Raw genomic sequence first — 22,384 nt, 5'->3', positions numbered from 1 at the left:
AGACAGTTCCCAGATACTGAATTTGCTTGAATCTAGTGTATCTGCCGGACTCGGGTGACCCTGACAGCCCAGACCCTATTTTATGGTCAGGATAATCCCCTGAATCAATCAGGCAAGGAAATACACACCTGCCTGCCTGCAGGCATCCTCCCCGCCCTCCCCTCCCTTCCTTTGATTTTTTTTATCTTTGTCTTAAGTAATTTTATAAAAGAAGAAAAAAAGAAATGCTAAGCGATTTACAATAGTCCAGGAATTGTTTAAACAATAAATAGTTTTGCATAGTTGTAATGTATTAATATTTTTTGTTCTACTTTCTTACTTAATGTTCCATTCACAAAATTTTTTTTTAAAATGGACTTTCACTTAATCTCAGTGGTAAAGGGGATATGACAGGGCAACCTTTCCCCCAGAACAATAACAATGGGTTACTAAAATGGACATTTGAAATAATGGAGATCAATGATCAAACAAATTTGGGAGACAATAAGTGAAATCTAGTATTACACAGTATTTTGTAGAAGACTCAATATGCATTTGCATTGTAAGTGTTTGAAACAAAAATTTGAAACACTTCCCAAATTTATTTGATGAAGGTATTATTTTTTGTGAGGACTGAAAAGAAAGCAAAAAAGTGGGAGACGGGCAAGCAAGAAATGAAAGGCAGAGACATGAAAGTTTATTTGTCAGAGCTGACAAATAAAGGGACATCCCTTAAAATTTTTTGTTGTTGGACCTTTATTTTATTTATTTATATGCGGTGCTGAGAATCCAACCCAGTGCCTCACACCTGCTAGGCAAGTGCTCTACCACTGAGCCACAGCCCCAGCCCTCCAAGAAGAATTTTGAAGCCATTGCCACCATTGCGTATTTTAAGTTGACATTTAAAACTTTCACATGAGTTTAGATGGATGCAAATATTGAACATCAAAAACAAAAAATGTTGCATCATTCCTTTAAAAGTTTACAAAGGAATTTCAAAATTATAATAATGTAATACTTACCAATATCCATTTTAAAAATGAACAAAGGTAGAGTTTCCTTGAAATTGTGTTTCCAATTCACTTTTTCCATGGCTTTTTTCTTCCTGTTACACAAAAGCTCAGTACTTGTCTTTGATGTCGATAATGAGGACACGGTTCTAAGGAAAGGAAATGGAAGTTTTATTGCTTTGCTTGCAAAGGAGAGAAACAGGGGCCTCCTGTCCCAGAGACTGTGATTCTGCCCATCAGGGGGAACAGGGAATTTTTAAAGAGGTGATTCAAAGTCTACATTCCATGAATGCTGTCTGGAGTTGTAATTTATTTGTTAATTTGAAAGATAGTCATTTCTGAGATATTCTGGTGCCATCCCCAAGTCTGAATTACTTCATTCTTGTGGTGGGAGTGTGTCCAAGGACAGATAACTCTGCCTAGGATGGGGAAGAAAGGTAATCATGTTTTCCCTGAGTTTAGGGAGGGGAAGGGATTATGAAGGGGGAGGGAGAGAGAAGAAGAGAAACACGTCATTTTAAAAAATAAGTCACAATGGCAGAGCAACAAGGGCTGTATATTCAAAGTATAAAGTTGACCACTGTTATATTCATAATAAATTGTTACTCTTGAAAGTGTTTTTATTGATTATCCCACCATACAAAGTGAATCTATGGAAACTGGAATTTCACCATTTCAATGAAACCATAGTTTATAAATATTAAATTTTCTTCCAGATTGAATTTTTATTATAATTATTATTTAAAACATTTATTATAATTATGGTATAATTTATATAAAATATAAATCTTTTATTTATATAATATTTCATATTATATAAAATAATCATGATATTAAAATAATTATTATTTTAGTACATAACTGATCACAACACAAATATATTACCAATTTTAATATGTAACAAAACATAAAAGGCAAAATTTTATTGGAAATTAATCCCTAAATCAGACTAATTATGATCAAACATTTCCTATGCATTTAATGAAAACTAGAAAGCGCCAAAAGCTTAGTAACAGCTAGCATAGTATTTATAGCTGTTAGGAGGTAACAATTGTTATTTTATAAGACAAAACAAAGTCAAAGTTCTACCTACTTGAGTAAATATTTCATAATACTTGTAAAAGCAGTTTTTAACCATCACTTTGAACAAAAAGATACATCAAATCTGAAAGAAATTGTTCTGACAATCTTGTGTGTGGGTTTTAATCAATAAATCATAAAAACTTTGGCAGTCCCAGAAAACACGGTCATATTGAATGTCACTGGTGACATGAACCTCTACTTCTTCAACTATTTGAAGGTACATTTCTTTCCAGGTATGCCACATTCTAGGGATGAGGATAGATAAAGTCCAGGAAGAATACCTTATATTTAATTACAAACATAAACTCTTTCTGATAATCATTATTTCTGAGGACTGCTGTCTCTTGCTTCGCTCTCAAAGGATTAATTCTGGAGAGAGGAAATTCTGCTCTAGTAGTAGTAAGGAGCATGCACCAGGACTCATAGATGCACTTTCTAATCAAGGCAATTGCCATATCAGATAAAAACTATTTGCCATTTTACCTCCCTTGGGTGTCTCCATCTATAAAGTAATCATATGGGCCTATATGAGTCTGGCTGAAGATGCCATAATTCATATAAACAATTCCACTTCATGAGCATGTGCAGCACTTCCTATCTTTTTAACAGTGGTAACAATTTTTTTTTTGTGTGTGTGTGGTATGATTCCCAAAGCTTTGGAATATTGAGTTAGAAGTTAGGAAACAAATTTGTTGCCCTTATTATACATATGACACTATTATACATAGTGACACGCTGTTGTCCAGAAAGATGGAACCAACTTTGAACTGACCACACTGGGTATTTACTCCTATTTGTTGGCTTTGCGGGTACTTGAGGGTCTCATGAAATTTCATATTTACATTTCTAAAGCTTCTGCTGTGCATTGAGTCATTGCATTTGCTTCTGTGTCAACTGTCTGCCGGCTTTGATCCCGTATCCGTGAAACCCAGGTATTGATGTTCATATTTGCATTCACTCCTGGTGTTTTCCCCTCCCTCTGCACACAGGTTGTTGGCTTGCCATTGGTGCACCAGGGCCAAGGGTCTCATTATCAAAGGAGAGGCTGCCAGGGCACAGCTGCTGTGTCCTTGAGCCTCTTTGAAGTCTAAACAGAAAACATTTCAGTGCTTATTTAGCACAAGGTTAGTTCTTTCTGTGTTATGTGTAAGCAGAGTTAATTCCTGCCCTTTACATCTTATCAGTCCTTCCTGGGACCACTTATGCAATATTCCATGTTTGAGAAGAGAAGTCACACAGATTCTCAGCGCCTGTGAATTCTAATCACCTACTCTCCAGAGCCATTTTGTTTTTGAGATACCTTTCTGTTCATGCAATTCAGCCTGACTTATCCAGAGTGAAAAGTGAGAATATGCCCCTGCCATAACCCCTCCAGTCAACAGCCTGACATCATCCCTTGGATGCCGGCACCCAAGCTCTGAGCTCCAGCGTGGACTATTCCAGTCATTTCCATGTAGACTACATCCTGGGTAACAGGAACTGGAGAAAAGGGAAAGGGAAGTTGGTTTCCTGTGCCCGGATGTGGACTTGCCACTTGTTTGTGATAAAACTCTGTAGGGGCAATAGGGCTTAGGGAAACTTTTTCTTTTCTTTTTTCTTTCTTTTCTTTTGTAACAGGTCCTTGTTTGAACATAGAAAAAGAAAAGAGGTTGAGGCATTTTACAATACAGTACCCTGCATAACGATGTTTTGGTCAATGATGAAGCACATTTACAATGGCGGTCCCCTAGGATTATATCACACAAGATCATATTACCTAGTGATGTCCCATCTTTGTCCATATGAGTACACATTATGCTGTTTGCACAGTGACGAAGCTGGCAAAGGATGCACTTCTGAAACTTAACCTAGTTGAGTGACACAGAGCTGCACTATGTCTTTTTCAGTCACCATCGAGAGGCAACCCAAGTCCAGATTCCACCCTGGGCCTTTCCTGCTTTCCAGAGGAATCCACTTGGTGCAAGGCTGGCTCCTGGGTGTGTCAGAGGGCTTTGGTGACCATGATCAAACAATGAGGACCCCCGTCCCCTTAAAATATTTTAAAAACAAATCTTATTAGTAGGAGTATTTAGCCCCATGTCACCTGAAACCCCCTGCACTCCAGAGGGCCTCTTCCAGGTGGTGGAGATGGAGGTGGACCTCATAGGAATATGCAGCTGAGTCTCTGGCTCAGCCTCAAAGGATGACTGTGGGTTGAAGTCCAAATTCAGGTTCCAGTCTCTGGGAGGGAGAGGACTGTCTGCCTTCTGCATATCAGATCTTTGGCTTTCCTCATTTAGTCTCGTTTGTCACTGTGTTAGGCTTCTCTAGAGAACCACAACGTGTATATGTGTGGGTGTGGGTGTGCATCTATTGTGTTAGTCCACTTTCTGTTACTGTAACAAAGTACTTGAGAGAGGAAAGGTTTACTATGATTCAGTTTTGGAGGTTTCTGTTCATGATTGAATGGCGCCATTATTTTTGGACCTGTGGTGAGGAAGCGCATCATCATGGCAGAAGCATGTGCAGACAAAGATGTTCACTTCATGGCTTGGAATTGAAATAGAAAATGGAGAAGGAAGGGGCTGTGTTCCCTTCAATCGGCATTCTCTCAAGGATTTAGACTCCCCCTAGACCCCACCTCTTGAAGGTTCCCACCTCCAAACAGTGCCAAGTGGGAGACCAAGCTTTAACACATGGTCATGTGGGAGACATTTAAGATCCAATATCCAAATATATAAATATAAATCCCAAATAATGTATATGACATTTTGTTTTATATATCTACCATACGGAATTGGCTTATGAAGTCACGGAGGTGATCAGCAGACTGAGTTGGCAGGCTGGAGACCCAGCAGGGCTGATGGTATAGTTCCAAGGCCTGAGAACCAGGAGAGCCAATTGTGTGAGCTCCACTCTATAGGTGGGCAATCTCTAGGCCCAGGAAGAGCTGATGTTTCAGTTCAAGTTCAGAGACAGGAAAGAGCTGAGGTCTCAATTTAAATATAGTCAAGCAGTAAGAATTCTCTTACTCTGAGGAAGTCAGCCTTTTTGTTCTAACAAGGCCATCAATTGATTGGACAAGGCCCACCAACACTGGGGAGAGCCAGGTGCTTTTCTAAGTCTACAGTTCAAGGGCTCATCGCTTCTGGAAATACCTGCAGAGACTCACCCAGAATACTATTAGAACAAATGTCTGCACGACCTCTGGCCCAGTGAAGTTGAGACATGAAGTCAGCCAGTTGACAATGTCCAGCCAGATTGTAACAGTGTCTTGAGAGGTGTTGGGGACTCTTCAAGGCCTCAGGATTCCTGAGGGGTAGGCTCAGGAAGGTCCCTCACACGCTGATGTGTGATGGCAAATGGATCCAACTTCCCTTCACAGGGAGGCATGTGGTTTAGGGAAGAAGTGAATGTGAGAATAACATGCTTTTTTCCTAGACAGTAGAGCCATGCAAGCTACAAAGCAGAGGGACTTTGAACTCTGACCCCTGAAGGGCACCTCCCACTGTGGGTTGGTGAAGACTTGCTCTGTAGCTCCTCCTGGTGGCTCTGGCTCTACCCACTGCAGGGTCTTGCTCAGGGAAAGTCAGGGTCCACATGGGAGAATCTAGGGAGGAGGGGACCAGAGTATCTCTCAAACAAAGCAGATGTTTGGTTTGTTGCTGGGAAGCTCACAGGATTTTGCCTTACATGGCCTTATTTCAGTAATCATCCCTCTCCCCTCCAATTAATCAGAAGCTGCCAGGAAGCCACATGGCAGGGGAAGCCAACTTGGAAGCACAGGTAGGCCTGGGAAGAGCTGCTCCTGCCTTCTCAGGGCATCTCAGCCCTGCAAAGGAGAGCGAGAAAGTTCCATTGTGGACCTCCAGTTTCCCTTGGGGAAACTGACATGAAGATAATACATGGTGTCTCACCAACCAGAAAGACACGAAAAGAGTTCTATTTGTTCTTAGGGCTTAATTTAAAACATTCAAATGAAAAAAGAAAGTTTGATCTTTGAGGAGAACTATTTTACAAGAGGAAGAGTTCTCTCTATTCTTTGTGGATTAAGAATTTAACAGATCTAGGAAGAGCATTGTTCTTGCTTTGTTTTCTCCCTCCCTAGCATCCTCTTGCTAACTCACCCTCCTTTTTTTCAGCCTTCTTCCCACAGTCAGCCCAAGACACATTTCCTAGCTGTGCGGCCTGAGTAGGAGATGCATGCTTTGATAAGGAAGGGTGGTCGGTGTGAACAAAGATGTGGGGACACTGATAGCATGACACAGCCAGGGTCAGGAGGGCGTGGAAATGGAGCAACTCATCTCACCTTCTCTTCTAAAGAGGAGATGACCCCCTACTCCCACCCCCAGAGTGAAATTTCAAGTAAGAATCTGGATACAGAAAACTGGAGAAATAGAGCTGTAGCCGTCGGCATTCACATTCAGAAGCGGCCAGAGGACTTTGGAGAGAAGCATAGTTTTAAAGAAATAAACTATTAGGGATTCACTTCTTACGGATCACACTGCTTAAATGAATATCAAGAGTGGTAGGGAGGGCTAGGATCCCACATGAATACCTGGGGCCCAGTAGACAGCAAGAGACAAGTAAAGATCATGGGGCCACAGCCCAAGAAGGGTTCAGCTGGACCAGAACCGGCCTATGTCACTAGAAGAATTCAAGGCTAAGAGCGGATGGATGCCTGAGGATCCTGACAGTCTGTTTTAGATCTTTATCATTTATGTTAAAAAGCAGGTCTCCTTACATGATAGAGGTCATTCTTAACTTTTTAAGGTCTCCTTATTTGTTACAGTAGTTTGACCTTCTCAGTTTAAATGAAAATGTTAAATGGAAAATTCTAGAAATAAAAATTTCATAAGTTTTAAATAACTTTCGTTATAATTTATTATTATAATTGCTCTATTTTATTATCATTAATTTCTTACTGTGCATATTTTATAAATTAAACTTTATCATATATATATGATAAAGATAGAGATATATGAAAAAATGTAGTATATTTGGGTATTATTCTGCAGCTTCAGACATCTACTGGGGGTCTTGGAGCCTATTTCTTTGGAAATTGCAGACCACTCTATTATAGTCATAGAGATAGATCTGGGGTAGGTGCATAGTTTAGTTTCTGGAAATGCTATTTAACTGCCTTTTATATAATCTGGCTTGTCAAAGTGTATTTTTCCGTAGGATTCCCTTTGTGTTAAAAACAAACAAACAAAAAACCAAACCTGAATAGATGATGTTTCTTATAGAAGTCATGGGCTCTCCAGCAACACACAACTTTCCCACCCAATCTCTCCTGAGCCTCAGAAGAGTGAGAAACAAAGGTCATTTTCCACTAAGCAACTCACAATTCCTGGGCAACACGGGGGAACCCTGTGAACTCCAGAGGCTCCCCTCCCTAAATTGAGATCAGGTTGGGAAGCAGATCAGGTTGGGCAGGGGCCAGCAGATATCCAGTCTGCCTGCCGCTCCTTCTCCCATGGCCTGGGAAATATCATTCATTGGTTGCAGCCAGTCCTCCCCTGGTCTAGATGTGCACCTAGACTCCTTTAATCTCCAATACCCCCCTCTCTTGAGGCCTCACAGTCATTAGGTTGCCACTCAAGTGGATTTTATTTACCATTCCAGCGATAGGCCTGGTCCTCACTCTACTTGGAGGGAGTGCATTGATCCATTTAGATTCTTCTTCATACTTAAGTAACAAAGGACACAGAATAATTGGAAACAAAGTAAAAAGATCTCTTTTCCTAAAGATGCTAATAATCCTGATGGGAAGTGGGAGGTGACCTACTGGGTTCCTAGGATTCAATGCACACACCTGAGTGCCTTGTGAGCTGAGGGGAAGTTTTTCAGGTGCCAGGTGCCAAAAAGGTGCAAGGGGAAGGATTGTAGAGAGGAGGGAAAACGACAATCTCATCGTCAGAGACACTGAAAATGTGATGTGGGGACCCAGGCAGGAAAGGGAGCAGGCAGCCCTAGCAGTCTCAGCATGCAGGAATAGAGGATACTTAGGAAATTTAACTTACCTGAGACCCTGATAGAAGAGGAAAAAAAAAAAATCAAAGTAAAGATTAATTCTGAGGGAAGGAGGAGCTATCTATTGTTATTTTAATGCTTCGAGCTGATGTGGCCGCCTTGGGGGATGTCAGAGGAGCAGAGAGACCCAGGATTTACTCCGACAGAACAAATATGCACAGGTGTGTGGAGGGGAGGCTAGGCGGTAAGGTTAACTGCCCTGGGCTGGGCAAACAGCTGCACTCTGCAAGGGGAAACAAGGGCGTGAGGGAGAGGAAGGAATGCTAGTGTTCAAGGGTTTGTAAAGTCAAACTGGAAATTATATTTAGACGGAGGGTGTAGCACAGTGGTAGATCACATCCTTAAATGTGTAAGACTGTGGGGTTAACACCCAGCACCAAAAAGAAAAAAAAAAGTTACATTTAGTTATGGAAGCACGTTGGTGTACCACATAGAGATATTTCAGTCAACGATGGACGTAAGGGCAGGCAATGGTGGCGACCAAAAGGAGGCAGATTTAAAAAGGCCAATGATGGAGGCTTTATTGAGATTCCACTCCGGGGTTGGGGTGGGGGGACTCTATCAGACGGATAGAGCAGATAGGAAGAGGGTCTGAGGAGAAACCTCACACTAAACTGGAAGGGAGGGCTTGGGACAGGAAAAGGGGTTTTTAGAGTCCCTTGTCCTACTGGGATTGGTCGGGGGTAGCTGGCTGAGATCTAGGATTGGCCAGGAGACCCCACTGATTGACAGGCAGTTCCCCCGGTGCCCGATGGGTGTTTCTTTCGAGCACCAGACTACGGGTGCTTTGTTCCTAAGTCACCTTCATCCACCTGACAACGGACTCCATATACAATGGTGGTCCCATAAGATTATATGGCCTAGTGAATTGTTGCCATCTTAGTGTGTAGACAGACACTGTATGAAGTTCACCCAATAAAAATGCCGGGTGACACACTTCCCAGAATGTATTTCTGTCATTAAGCAATGCATGCCTGTAGCCCATGTGGCAAAGGGTTTAAATTTAATGGCATTTCCTTCATGTTTGCATAATTGCTTCCCACGTAGCTGCTGAAACTTCTTGAATCTGAGATGGAAGGTCAAGTTGCTACCATTAGAGCGATGTCTGTAGGGGCCCACCAAATCCTTCTTTTCATAAAGTTGCTGGGAGCAAATACTCAGAGTTCATGGAGCCAAGACAGACATTCATTCATTTGCTCATTTACTCATCCACTATTTATTCACCAGTTCCACAAATATTACTATAAACTAGGTCCCTCCCAATGGATGGTTTAATGCAGCCCATTTTTTGCCAAGGATAGAATTTCTGTGAACTACAAATGTAGAGGTATTCCCTTTGCTCTTAAGTATGGCATCCAGCAGAAAGGAGAGGATGAAGAGGGAGGGGAGTCCTCCCTGGCTTTATCATCTGGCTTCATGTACTTTTTCATCCCCCCTGGTCAGACATCTCCCCTCCTGCCTGGTGCTCCAGCCAATCCTAACCCCTGAGAAGCCCCACATGCACACAGGAACTAGGAATAGCACAATCACCACTGTTTATTGAGAACTTTCCATGTTGGGGGGGGGGCGGCAAAGCCAGTTGCTTTATGTTCAAGGTCACCTTTACTGCCCCTCCCCTCATTACCTCTCTATGCAGATGAGGAAAAGGGGTTTTGAGAGGTTAAGTAACCAGCTCAAAGTTAGTGGTGCTTGCTGCAGCATTTGAAGCAAAAGAAAAACACGCTTTCACAAAAAAATCAACCAAAATGGGTTTGAGTTTGTATTTGTTTCCAAAGACTGCTGTAACAAAGCACTGCAAACCTGTGGTTTAGAACAATGGAAATCAGTTGACTCAGAGTTCTGGAGGCTGGAAGTTCAAGATCAAAGTGTCAGCTGGGCCATGGCTACCCAGGAGAGGATTTGTTTCAACTCTCTTTCCTAGTTTCTGGCAGTTCCTTGGTTTGTGGCAGCAAATCTTCAGTCTTTTTTTTTTTTTTAATATTTACTTTTTAGTTGTAGTTGGACATAATACCTTTACTTATTTATTTTATGTGGTGCTGAGGATTGAACCCAGGTCCTCACACACTCTAGGTGAGTGCTCTACCACTGAGCCACAACTCCAGCCCAAAACTTCAGTCTTTTTTTTTTTTTTTTTTTGGTGCTGGGGATTGAACCCAGGGCCTTGTGCATGTGAGGTAAGCACGCTACCAACCGAGCTATATCCACAGCCCCTCAAACTTCAGTCTTTACATGATGCTATTTGCATAAGGATGCTGGTCATATTGGACCAGGGTCCCACTGTACTCATTCTTAGCTTCAATCAACATACACGTTTTGAGCATGTGCACATCTGGGGGACAAACCACATCCAATCTGTAGCAGAAACTACATTTAGATATGGCCCTTGCTGTGTGTGGGGAGGACTCTGGGTCAGTTCACATATATTGGAGTGTCTGGGAGTCTTCAGTCTCATGGGAAACTAAGGATTATCAGAGCAGGTAAGAGGTTTGTTAACACAAAGCACTGATGCTTTGTTTCTCTCTTGGAAGATCAGGGAGGACTTTATAAGAGAAGTGTGTTAGTTCGACCTCAGAGAAGAGGTGGAGGCCAGAGAAGAGGGACCAGTAGATGAGCTCTTGGGAAACTGGAATAGTGGACTGAGGTAAATCCCAGAGGATGCATTGCTCAATTTAGGTATAGAAAGTGCATTAGTTCATTTTCTGTTGCTATAATGAAATGTCCAAATCTTGATACATTATAAAGAATTTATTTAACGAGCAGTTTGGGAGCATGAAAGTCCAAGAAAAGGCTACCACATCTTCTCAGGTCTGATGAGGGCTGCTGTCTTCATCACAACATAGTGGAGAAGTGAGAAGGGAAAGAGCTACATGCAGAAGATGCCAAGTATGTGGGGTGCTCCTGTTTTACAACAACCCACCTTCATGGGAACTGAGACCAAGCAAGATCTACCTTTGTCCTTTCTAAGGGTGGCACCTCTAATGATGTCATCACCTACTATGCCCCCCCGCAAAGGGTCCTACCACCTCTCAAGACTGCCACCCTTGAGATCAAGCTTTGAGTGTGCACATTTGGGGGACAAATCACATCCAATCTATAGCAGAAACTGTATTTCAAGCAGGGACAATTCAAGTGGAAGAATTGGGCAATAATTTTGAAAAGATGAATTTTAGGGTCTTGAGTGACAGGATAAGTAAGGACTATGGGCTTTACCACCTCTTGAAAAATGTCCTCCCTCTGTTTTCTTTTTCCTCCCTTCTCAGGAAATGTGTGAGCTTATGTGGAGATAGATTTTTGCTGATGTGATTAAGGTGAAAGGATTTGCACTGTGAAAAATTATTTAATCACATGAGTCCTTAAACTTGGCTGCAGAGAACCAGAGAGATGGCAACATGAGAAGGACTTGGCTTTGAAAGTAGAGGAGGAGGCTCTGAGCCATGGAGTGTGGGTGGACTCCAGAAGGTGGAAAGAGCAAAAAAAAAAAAAAAAAAAAAAAAAAAAAGAATTAGTCCCTGGAGAATCCAGAAAGGAATGCAGCTCTGCCAAGAACTTGATTTTAGCCCAATGAGAACTGTCAGACTTCTGACTTCAGAATGCTAAGAAAATAAATTTGCACTGTTTTCATCCAGAATTTGTGATAATTTGTTATAGCAGCAATACGAAACACATACAATCTTCTATAATATTTATGAGAGTTGAGAGGCAAGAGTCTGCAGGAAACTTTTTTTTGGGGGGGGGTTCTGATTCAACCCATTATTTTATGACTGAGGACTCTCAAGTCCAGCTCACATACCATTGGTAATGCTCTGCTTGGAACCAGAATAGTGCTGTGCTTCCTGCCCTCTGTAGCAGGTGGAAGTGGAAGTGGCCCACCTAATCTGGGACTGTATTAACAGAAATCAGCAGACAGCCATTCTATTAGTTAGGAAATGTCCATGGTAGCAAGGTAAAATGCAGCCTTTCATAGCATCTGCATTGAAGCCACCTCTGTCCATTGTTTCCTATGTCCTAAAAATAAGACAATATAACAGTTAAAAAAAAGAAAGAAAGCAAAAAGAGAAAGAGAGAGTGAGCATCTATACAGATTCTCATAAAGATCAAACAAAAGGACCAGGATCATGAGGCCAAGGACATTAAATTTCAGGCCTGCTGCCCAACATGCTCAGATCCAAAGTCACAAGTCACTGTCTCTTCCTGGCTTCTATATATAGGCACACCAGTTAGACCAGTCTTCTCTCCAGAGGCCAGCCAGCCCTACTCTGCAGTAAATCCCACCCTGAGAGATTTTGAGAAGACGGGGGCTGCTCTCATTTGCAGTTACCCTTTTCATATTTGGTGTTATAACCAGCTTGGAAGTCACAGATTTTTTTTTAAAAAGATTGTTAGTTGAAGTGTATAATAAAAAAAGATATTGTTTTCAGTGCCTGCAGAGTTCAACTAAGGAAGGTGTTTCTATTGAAAGTAATGATAAAGCTATGGCTCTGTGCATATATTTACAAACACATTATGACTAAGTTTCTAACTCTTAGCTAATAATACAACCATGAATGGTTGTTAGCTAACCCGGATATTTGCTGATGGCCAACAGAGACAGACATGTCTTGTTTAGATGGCTCTTGTTAACACTGGGTGCCAGAACTTTCTGACAACTCTATTTCTCTCACTCTTTCCCCAGCCAACATGCAAACCTCCTGTGGTCACAGTTTTCTTTTTCTTTAACCACTTGTTTCCATTTTACTTCTCACACCGTGTGTTGGACATTTTACTAGGTCTTCTCGTGAAGTTTTACTGCCTAGAGCTGGAAACTAGGATATATATACACCAACTGCATTTCCAAACTACACTGATTGGGAAATTTGTTGCTTTGGCAGATCAAAAAAATCCTGTGAATTCTTCACTCTCTATTTCTTTCCAGATCCAGTAAACATGGAAGAGCTAAAATTTGTTCATTAATTGGGAGGAAAAGGCCATAAACATGTTATTTATTCAAGATACCAATAAACGTACTCTGAGGCACAGGATTTTAAAAGCGAGGAATCTGGAAAAAATCTTTCAAAATCAAAAGGGTAGCACTTAACATTACCGAGAAGTTCATCTGTCCAAAATTAGTGAATCAAGCCTCTAGGTCAGTTACCATTTATAGGAGATTCAGGAGATAGATGAACACATTGAAGAGCAGTGGGAGTTGCCATCCAGGGGAGACTCTATCGGACAAATCGCCTTGTTTTTCCAACATGTGGGTCAACCTCTGGATTCTGCACCTGGGGATTTAACCAACTCTGGATTGAAGATATTTGAAAAAAGTTGTTTGCTTCTGTACTGAACATGTACAGATTTTTCCTTGCCATTATTCCCCATATAAGACAGTATGACACTATTTACATAGGATGTACATTATATTAGTTATTATAAGTATCCTAGAGATGATTTAAGGTATGTAGGAAGATATATGTAGATTATATACAAATGCAATGCCATTTTTTTCTGGGGGGAGTACCGGGGGTGGAATTCAGGGGCACTTAACCACTGAGCTACAACCCCAACCTTATTTTGTTTTTTATTTAGAGACAGGGTCTCACTGAGTTGCTTAGAGCCTCACTGTTGCTGAGGCTGGCCATCCTCTTGCCTAAGCCTCCTGAGGCACTGGGATTATAGCAAGCGTCTCTTCGCCCAGCATGATGGTATTTTACATAAGGAACTTGTGCATCTGTTCTTAGACCGTAGGTTCATAGACATGTGTGGACCTTATGGAGACAATTGGAAACTTTTACGTTGACTGGGTACTTGATCATGTTAAGGAATTCTTGTTAATTACTGTTAATCTTTCTATTTTTTATTTCAAGTCAGGGTCTCATTAAGTTGCTTAGAGCCTAGCTAAGTTCCTGAGGCTGGCTTTGAACTTGCGATCCCTCTGCTTCAGCCTCCTGAACTGCTGGGATTACAGGGGTGCACCCCTGTGCCCAGCAGGAATTACTGTTTTTTTTTTTTAATATTGTTTTAGTTGTAGATGGACACAATACCTTTATTTTATTTATATTGATGTGGTGCTGAGGATTGAACACAGTGCCTCCTCACACATGCTAGGCAAGCGCTCTACCATTGAGCTACAACCCTGGCCCTAGGAATTACTGTTGCTCTTTAAAGTTGTAATAATTTTGATCTTTAAAGTTGTACTGTGGCTATATATTTTTAAAATATGATTTAGAAATACTTATATATTTTCAGAAGACAGATCCTGGGAGGTGGGTCGCAGGGGTCTTAGAAGAAATAAGATAGATGTGAGGTGTTCTGTATGGGAGCAGGGGTTGGGTACACGGGATTTTGTTAGATTGTTCTATCTACTTATGAATATGTCTGAAACCTTTATATGATAACAAACAAACAAACCAAAGATAGCATTGCTTAAAGCAAAAATATAGAATCTAGTAATTTCCTTAAAACTTTCCCATGGTAAAGGAAAATATGGAAGTGGCACAGGAGCCTGTCCCCTCCCCCCCTCCCCCCGCCCCGTACCACTGCAGGAGATGCCCCATTTCACTTTACTCTTCTAGTGCCATAGGTATGGCTGTGCAGGGACAGATTTGCAGTAAATGTGCATGTGAGTCAGGGGTGCAATAGCTCTCACCAAGGACCAGCTGTCTCCATGGTTCTCAAACCCCTTCCTGCTGCCCGGGTCCTCCAGCTCCTGGGTGCCAGTGGGACTTTTTTTTTTTTTTTTTTAATATTTTAATACAAAGCAATTTACTTTTCTTTGCTCATTCCAAGTCTATATTGACATTTCCCTGAGGGCTTTTTACACAAAGCTCAACTTTTTCCCAGAGGAATAACATCTCAGTTTTTAAATAAAGGCAATAGATTGTAAAAAGTGGCCACAATACTCTGTAGCTTCTCTTGTCCAAAGGTGAAGTCCATTTCCTGACCCCTGGAATCTGGAATGGCCTGGTGACTTGGAACTGACACAGTGCACGTTCTGAACCAGGGATCGGAGAGACTTCAAGCTTCCTCTTGACTTAGTCTGGAATCTGACCTCTTGAAGTAAGCTTGCCCAAGTCTGAACTGAGTGGAAGACTACATAGAGCAGAGGTGAGCCCGAGGGATGAGACTCTTATATCACCCAGCTGCCAGCTAACTTGCCACTGACCACAGATGCACGAGTGATGCCATGGAATCAGCCAGAGCACAGTACAGCAGAACCAGCTGACCAACCCCAAGAGCTATGAGCTAGACAGACATTAGTTGTTCTATGCATTAATTTGTTGTTTTTTTCTTTAAATGCAGGAGCATCCAATTCATATAGACAACCATGACTTTTACTGCATAGTTACTGGGTCGGTGACACCAAGCAGTAGCAGACATTTGACCAGTGTGGAGATGGGGGCATGGAGGAGGGAATTCACCATGATTTTGAGGTCAGAGAGGACTTTCCAGAACAAGGGATATATAAGAAAGAGTTGAAGGTGAGTCAGAATTAACCTGGGAAAGCAAAGACTTCCAGGGAGAAACAATTGTTCCCAGGAGGGCCCTAGAATGAATAAATAATGAATAGATGTGTGTATGGATGGATGAATAAATGGATAGATGCTGGATGGATGGATGGATGAATGACTAGATAATGAATGGATGGATAAATGGATGGATGTCAATATGATACCTTTCAGTCAAAGACTTACAGGAAAGAACAGATGTGTTCAAGGATACTATGAAATGAGCCCTTATAGCTTTCATCTGAGTTATCTTCAGATATTTTGTCTTTGAGATCCTGGAGTTTAGGTCTCTCAGGAAGAGAAAGTGAGGCTTTAATTATGAGCTGCTTAGCATCATTGATAACCAAGCACTCACTTTCTATTCATTGTGGGAGAAAAAGTTTCTTAGGGGGCCATGGAGTATTTATTTTAATATCCCTAAGCCTCCCAGCTACCTAATCCCAAGTAGACAAGTAAATGAATGAATAAGCCAATGTATTACTCAAAAGGCTTTAGAGTCCTTGGAAATTTCAAATTACCAGGAAAAATCCCACCATACTTTTCATTAATACAATAGGACCAATTTGCTCATGTCCTGCCATCAGTGTCTGCTTAGACCAGAGTGTATAAATACCACTTTATCAAACTACCTTTGCTTCAGTTCTGTTAGCTTTCAACTCTCTCCTGCTGAGTTCACTTTGATCATTGTTTGAAAGTTTTGAAATCAGCACCTCTTGAACTCTTCCCTGGGAGGAATTCGGTCCTTCCACCGGCATGCTTTTCTGTGTTGGAAGATGATTAGAGGCTGCAGGGTCCTGCACCTACATTACGCTCAGTGTGGTTTGAAGAAGGGAAATGCTTCGATAAGGTTCAAATGGGAGACACGTGATGTTGCAACCCATATAGAAATATGCTGGTTTTCAGCAAGGAGCAACCAATTTATAAATCCTTCTGAAATGCAGGATAGGAAGCAGCTAAAAGGAGTCTCTTACATACTTTAAATTAAAGAAAAGACCTATGATAAATACATAAAAATTAATTTTACCTACAGTTTCCACCTGTGGGATTTTACTTAGATGAAACTTTGAATCTGCATGTATGCATTTAACATGATAGAATGACGAGCCAAGAAAGAAAGAATAATAGACTTTTTGACAGGTTGGAGATATCAATTATCATCTAGTTCTATACACCTGTTCTTCTACACACTCATTTTTGGGGAAGAAATAATCACAAACACCAAAATCTGTGAATGCTCAAGCCCCTTTTATAAATTTGTATAAAACCTGTACACATCTTCTTCTAGTCTTTATATCATCTCTAGATGACAGGGTGCCTAATATACAATGTAAATGCCATGTAAATTGTTGTTATACTGTATTTTTTAGAGAATAATGATAAGGGAAAACATCTACACATGTTTAATATGGATGCAATTTTCTTTTCAAATATTTTCAATTCATGCTTGGTTGAATTCATAGAAATAGAGCCCACAGATACAGAAGTTTGACTGTGAGTATTTAAATATGTCTGTTGACATGCTTCTTGCCTCAATAAAACTTTTTTAAAAAGAACATAGGCCAAATAAGGGGATAAAAATTAAGCCATTACCTTTACATTTAAAAATCTCAGATATGAACACTTTTTTTTTCAGTACTGAGCACTGAACCTAGGGATCTTCTATTAATGAGCTGCATCCACAGTCCTTTTTATTTTTTATTTTGAGACAGTATCTCTCTAAATTGTCCACGCTGGACTTAAATTTGTAATCCTTCCCATCTCAGTCTGGGATTACAGGCATGTACCACTATGCTTGGCAAGATGGATACATTCTTCTACAAGTTAATTATTTGAGTCAATAAGAGGGAGGAAAGTTCATAAAGGAAAAGCAATGTAAAGGATGTATCAAATGCAATGCATTCATTTGAATCCAGATTCAAATAACTCAACTATAAAATAACATTCTCAAGAACATCAAGAAATGTATACAATAGCTGAAAATTTGATGGTATGAAAGGATTACTGTTTTGAAGCATAATAGTAGTATTGTAGCTTTGCTTTTTTCTTTTTTTAAAAAAGTACTCATTTTATAGAGAAAGAATTATTTATAGATGAAATGTTAGGATGTCTTCAAAACAATCCAGTGAAGGCCTTTAAAATATTAAGAAATTATTGTTAAGACTTTTTTGGTGTGAACTAGTGTGCTGGAATATATATATATATATATATATATATTATATCCATATGTATATTTATGTAAGTTTTTAAAATCCCAAAGCAAAGGTTTATGCTTGGTAATATTCTAAAAATATTCTTTTTCATTAGTGCATTATAGTTATACATAATAGTTGGGTTCGTTTTGACAAAACCATACATCTGTGTTTTCAAGATGCATAATGACATCTGTGCATGTGAAAAAACAACATATCCTGGATTGGCTTCAAGATAAACTGGGCAGAGGGGAGTTGGCAGCCGTGGTCACAGGTGAGGTTGCTTGTGGACACGTGGAAGTTCAGCTGGAGATTTCTTTCTAGTTTGGTATATATCAACATTCTCCAAAGTATAAAATTCAAAAACTAACTTTATGATACTATTGATTCAGCTCTAGTTGATCAATTCGTGTCATCCTATTAACTGAATGGTTAATAGGGAACTGGATATGTGCCCCAGAGGTAGTGAAAGGGAACGCAGAAAACTAGTGGAAGAGGGAGACTGCAATTATTAAAAAGTCCCTGGGAGCCATGCTCTGAATATCCAGAACAGAGTTAACAAGGCTGTCAAAAGAAAAAAAAAAAGTGCCCTTTTTTTCTTTCTTTCTTTTTTCTTTTTTATTTCAGTATCAGGGATTGAACCCAGGGCACTGTATCACTGATATCCCCAGCCTTTTTTTTTTTTTTAAGTTTGAGAGAAGTTCATGTTAAGTTACTTAGGCCTTGCTAAGTTGATTGGGCTGGCCTTGAATTTATGATTCTCCTGCCTCAGCCTCCTGAGGTGCTGGGATTAGAAGCATTTACCACCACTCCTGGCTCCAGTGTTTTTAAAGAGAGATTAAAGCCATCTAACTTCCAGTGTCATCAAAAGTGTTTGCGTGCTGATATTTACTATGAAATAAATATGGTGATATTTAAAATGAAAAAAGACACCTTCAGTCTATGAAGCAAAAGTTACAAGACACGGTGAAGTGCTCTGTTCCTGCAGTTTCTGCCTAGGTCAAAGGTGATGTTTTTCTCCGAGAAAACTGAAGTTTGGATTGTTCTAGTTTTGCATCACATCCTGCTTTTGGCTGTCTTAAAATGAAACAACAACAACAAGAACAACAAAGAGACCACCAAGCCTTCAGTGTGCTCTTCTAGGTGTTCAGAAGGAAAGCCCCGACTTTTCCCTGGGCTAGATTTTTGGCTCGGGCCTCCTTTGTCAATATGTTTATCATCTTCCTCACTTTCAAACTGCATTTCCTGTCCAGATACTCCACATCAAGGGTTATATTTAGTTTTGCTCACAGAATCCCTCCTGTTGCCTCCAGGAAACGGAGCCCTGTGAAGGCAGGTGGACTCACAGGTCAAGATGTTTCCTGAGTAACAGCTCCACCAGGGCTCCCTCCAAACTCCCACTCCCCCACCACCAACCCCACTCTCTTCCATGTCAGAGCTTGTGTGATGAGGAGCAGCCACCCGCAAATGAGGGGTCAGTCTGATGGGAGGAAGTCTGCCTCTCACTGGCAGGGGAGCTGGAATTTGTTGGCCTCTGGCTCACACAGGCATGTGCACCACGAATCACAGCATCATGCCGCCTGCAGAAGTGATCTCTCCCCATTCAGTGACCGCCTTTTATCTCTCGTCCACTGCAGGTAATGCTCCAGGAGAGGCATTATCTTCTCCTCTGAATGTGTTCCCAATTGAATGGGAATCAAGTAGACAGAGACTGATATGTATCAGTTTTATTACTGATAAAAGCTAGGTTGGAGAGATGGGGGTGTAGCTCAGGGGTAGAAGGCTTGCCTAGCATGGGCAAGGCCCTGGGTTCAATCCCTAATCTCTCTCCTCTCTCTCTCTCTCTCTCTCTCTCTCTCTCTCACACACACACACACACACACACACACACACACACACACACAACGGGAGTGTTGGTCAGCTCTTCATCACTGTGGCAAAAATACCTGAGAAAAACACCTTAGAGGGTTGATTTTGACTCACAGTTTCAAAGGTTTTCATCCATAGTCACTGGGCCCTATTGATTCTGGGTCTAAGGCAAGGCAGGATATCATGGTAGGCAGCGCCTGCTGGAGAAAAGCTGCCTACCTCATGGCGGCTGGGTGGAGGGGGAGGAAGAAGGGGCTAGGGACAAGATGGAGTCTCCCAAGGGCATGCCCCCAAGGACCCACATCTTTCAACTAGTTCCACCTCCCACCATTTCCATAACCTCCCAATAGTCCATTCTTGTATGACTCCGTGAGATTAGAGCCCTCGTGATCCCATCACTCCCCCAAAGCCCTACCTGTGAACATGCAGTATTGGAGAACCTAACCTTCACCACATGAACCTTTGGGGTCCATTCCAGAACTGAACCATAACAGTGCCTTAATATCACACTCTCCAACCCGCTTTCACAGGTGTCCTCCCACCCCTAAATCCAGGTGATGGAAAGACCACTTGAGGAAAAGCCTGTGTTTGCAAGTGCACTCTCTTGGTCATAATTGTGCCGTACACTGGTTTGCAGCAGAGAGGATAAAGAGAGATTGGTACTCTGGGGTATAGAGCCTTTTAGCAGATTAGACCCTCCCAGTAGAGCACATGGACCAATGGCTGTCACCCATGAATCCTATAAGCCATGGAGGAAAGAGCAAAGGACAAGAACAGGTGAGAAGTGACAGGAACCTCACTCCATAGGTTACAGGTGTGATCGTTTCTTCCTAATAAGTGGGTGTATGTTAAGAGGTGGGGAAGGTGAGGTAATCCTGAAGGTTCAGGGTGAAGGAATTTAAAAAAAAAGGAAACAAAGAGTCAAACTCCCTGCTCAAAAGATCACAAGCTTCACAGAGGGATAAGAGCAAGCAATGGCTGGTGGCAGCTAAGTTATTTATTGGTTCAAGTCAATGACTGAGTCTAAACAGATCCTGAGTGTTTTGTTTTAACATGAGAGCCAGACGAGAAAGAGGAAACCTAATTTTTAGTTCAGGACCTCTGAGTGAAATTGGATAACTGACCCCATGCTGACCTTTGTAGTAAGTTGATATACAGAAGAAATGACATAGTTTTGAGCAGCATTTAAAGAGAACTTAAATGTTCATGGTCTCACTCCAATAGAAGGTACTAACTAATAGAAAAAGGAAGTGATCTGTTTATATACTAATCACTTTGGTTATATATAAAATTAGATAAAGTCTAATGTGTAAGTTTCAATGTTTATTGATTTTTATGATCAGAAAATGTCTGGAATAGTTCCATGCAAGAAGGGATGGTGTCTGTGTTTGCTTACAATAACATTCCTGATATTGAGAGAATACCTGATATATCAGAGATTGTTGAATAAAAGAAAGAATAACAAGGTAGTGAGTGGAGATAGAATATATTGTTGAAAATGGAATGGAGAATTGAGCTTATCAAGGAGGACAATGAAGAAACCAAAGAATTTTATTTACCTGCGGCTAAAACAAGATATAAACCAAGAGTCAAGCAATTTAGTCTGAGCTTGGAGAAAAAGGCAGATCACCAAGATTAGAAAGAGATCTGAGAACAAGTTTCCAGTCTGGTTAATACAAGGACCTGTGTTCCCTAACTTTGTTCAGCAGTGTGCATTAACATTCTTCGTTCATAAAGTCCGAGGCTTCACCTAAAAACTAAGGACAGTGGACCTTGTGATTGAGGAACATTTAGAAACAGGTGAACTTCTACTTCTGTCCAAAATATACTAATAAGAACTAGATTTATCCTTCCATTTGAAACAACTAAAACACAGAGAAAACATGTTTTTAAGACTGTGAGCATCAAGAAATGAAAGCAGTGATCCAAAAAAGGAGAAAACAAACAAAATTTGGCCCAATTTTCTACCTTCAGTGAGTGTCCAGGCTGGAGAGAGGAAGCCATGAGCCGGAGTCACAGAAGCCAAAGAGATTAAATTCTCAGTGCAGAGTCCTGCAAGCCAAAGGTGCACACAGAAAGAGCCCTTGGGGCCTGCAGGATGCCTCATAGGTGTCCACGGAGTATTAATCAGCATTAGCATATGTGGAAACTACTTAGGTACACATTACCCAGACAGACTAGAGGGAACAACCTTCTGTGCTCACACAGGACCAGGAAAGCTCCTGTTCCCTTCACCCAGTGTGAGAATCTTACAATTCAGGAGCATCATTAGGTAGAGAACTCAAGAGTTTTGCCTTAGTAGTGGGACAAAATTATGCCAAGATTATTCGATGCTCTAGCTCTATCTGCTAAAGCTTCAAAGAAAGATCTGAAAGGACAAACTGTCTTTAGGTAACCTAACTATATCTCAAAACAAAGATCAAGCACATTTATGGGAATATGAAATTATGCAGCACTTAAAAATGTAAAATTAACAGGCTAGTATCCAGTTAAAAATTACCAGGCATACAAACAAGCAGGAAAATGTAACTCGTAGTGAAGTGGGAAATTAATTAATGGAAACAGAAATGTTGCAAATGATAGAATTATTAGACAAAAAATATTCAAACAGTTTTTATAGTTGTGTTCCATATATTTGCAAACCTGGAAGAATATCTGAACATAAAAAAATAGAAACACAAAAGACATAAAACCCAATGAAGCCTCTAGAAATGAAAACTTCAGTGCCTGAGGTTAAAAAAATGCACTGGATAGGGTT

The sequence above is a fragment of the Spermophilus citellus genome, assembly GCF_964194105.1.
Source record: "Spermophilus citellus genome assembly, chromosome: 13".
Lineage (NCBI taxonomy): Eukaryota > Metazoa > Chordata > Mammalia > Rodentia > Sciuridae > Spermophilus > Spermophilus citellus.
The sequence above is the reverse complement of the archived record's forward strand: the minus strand, read 5'-3'. Positions refer to the sequence as shown.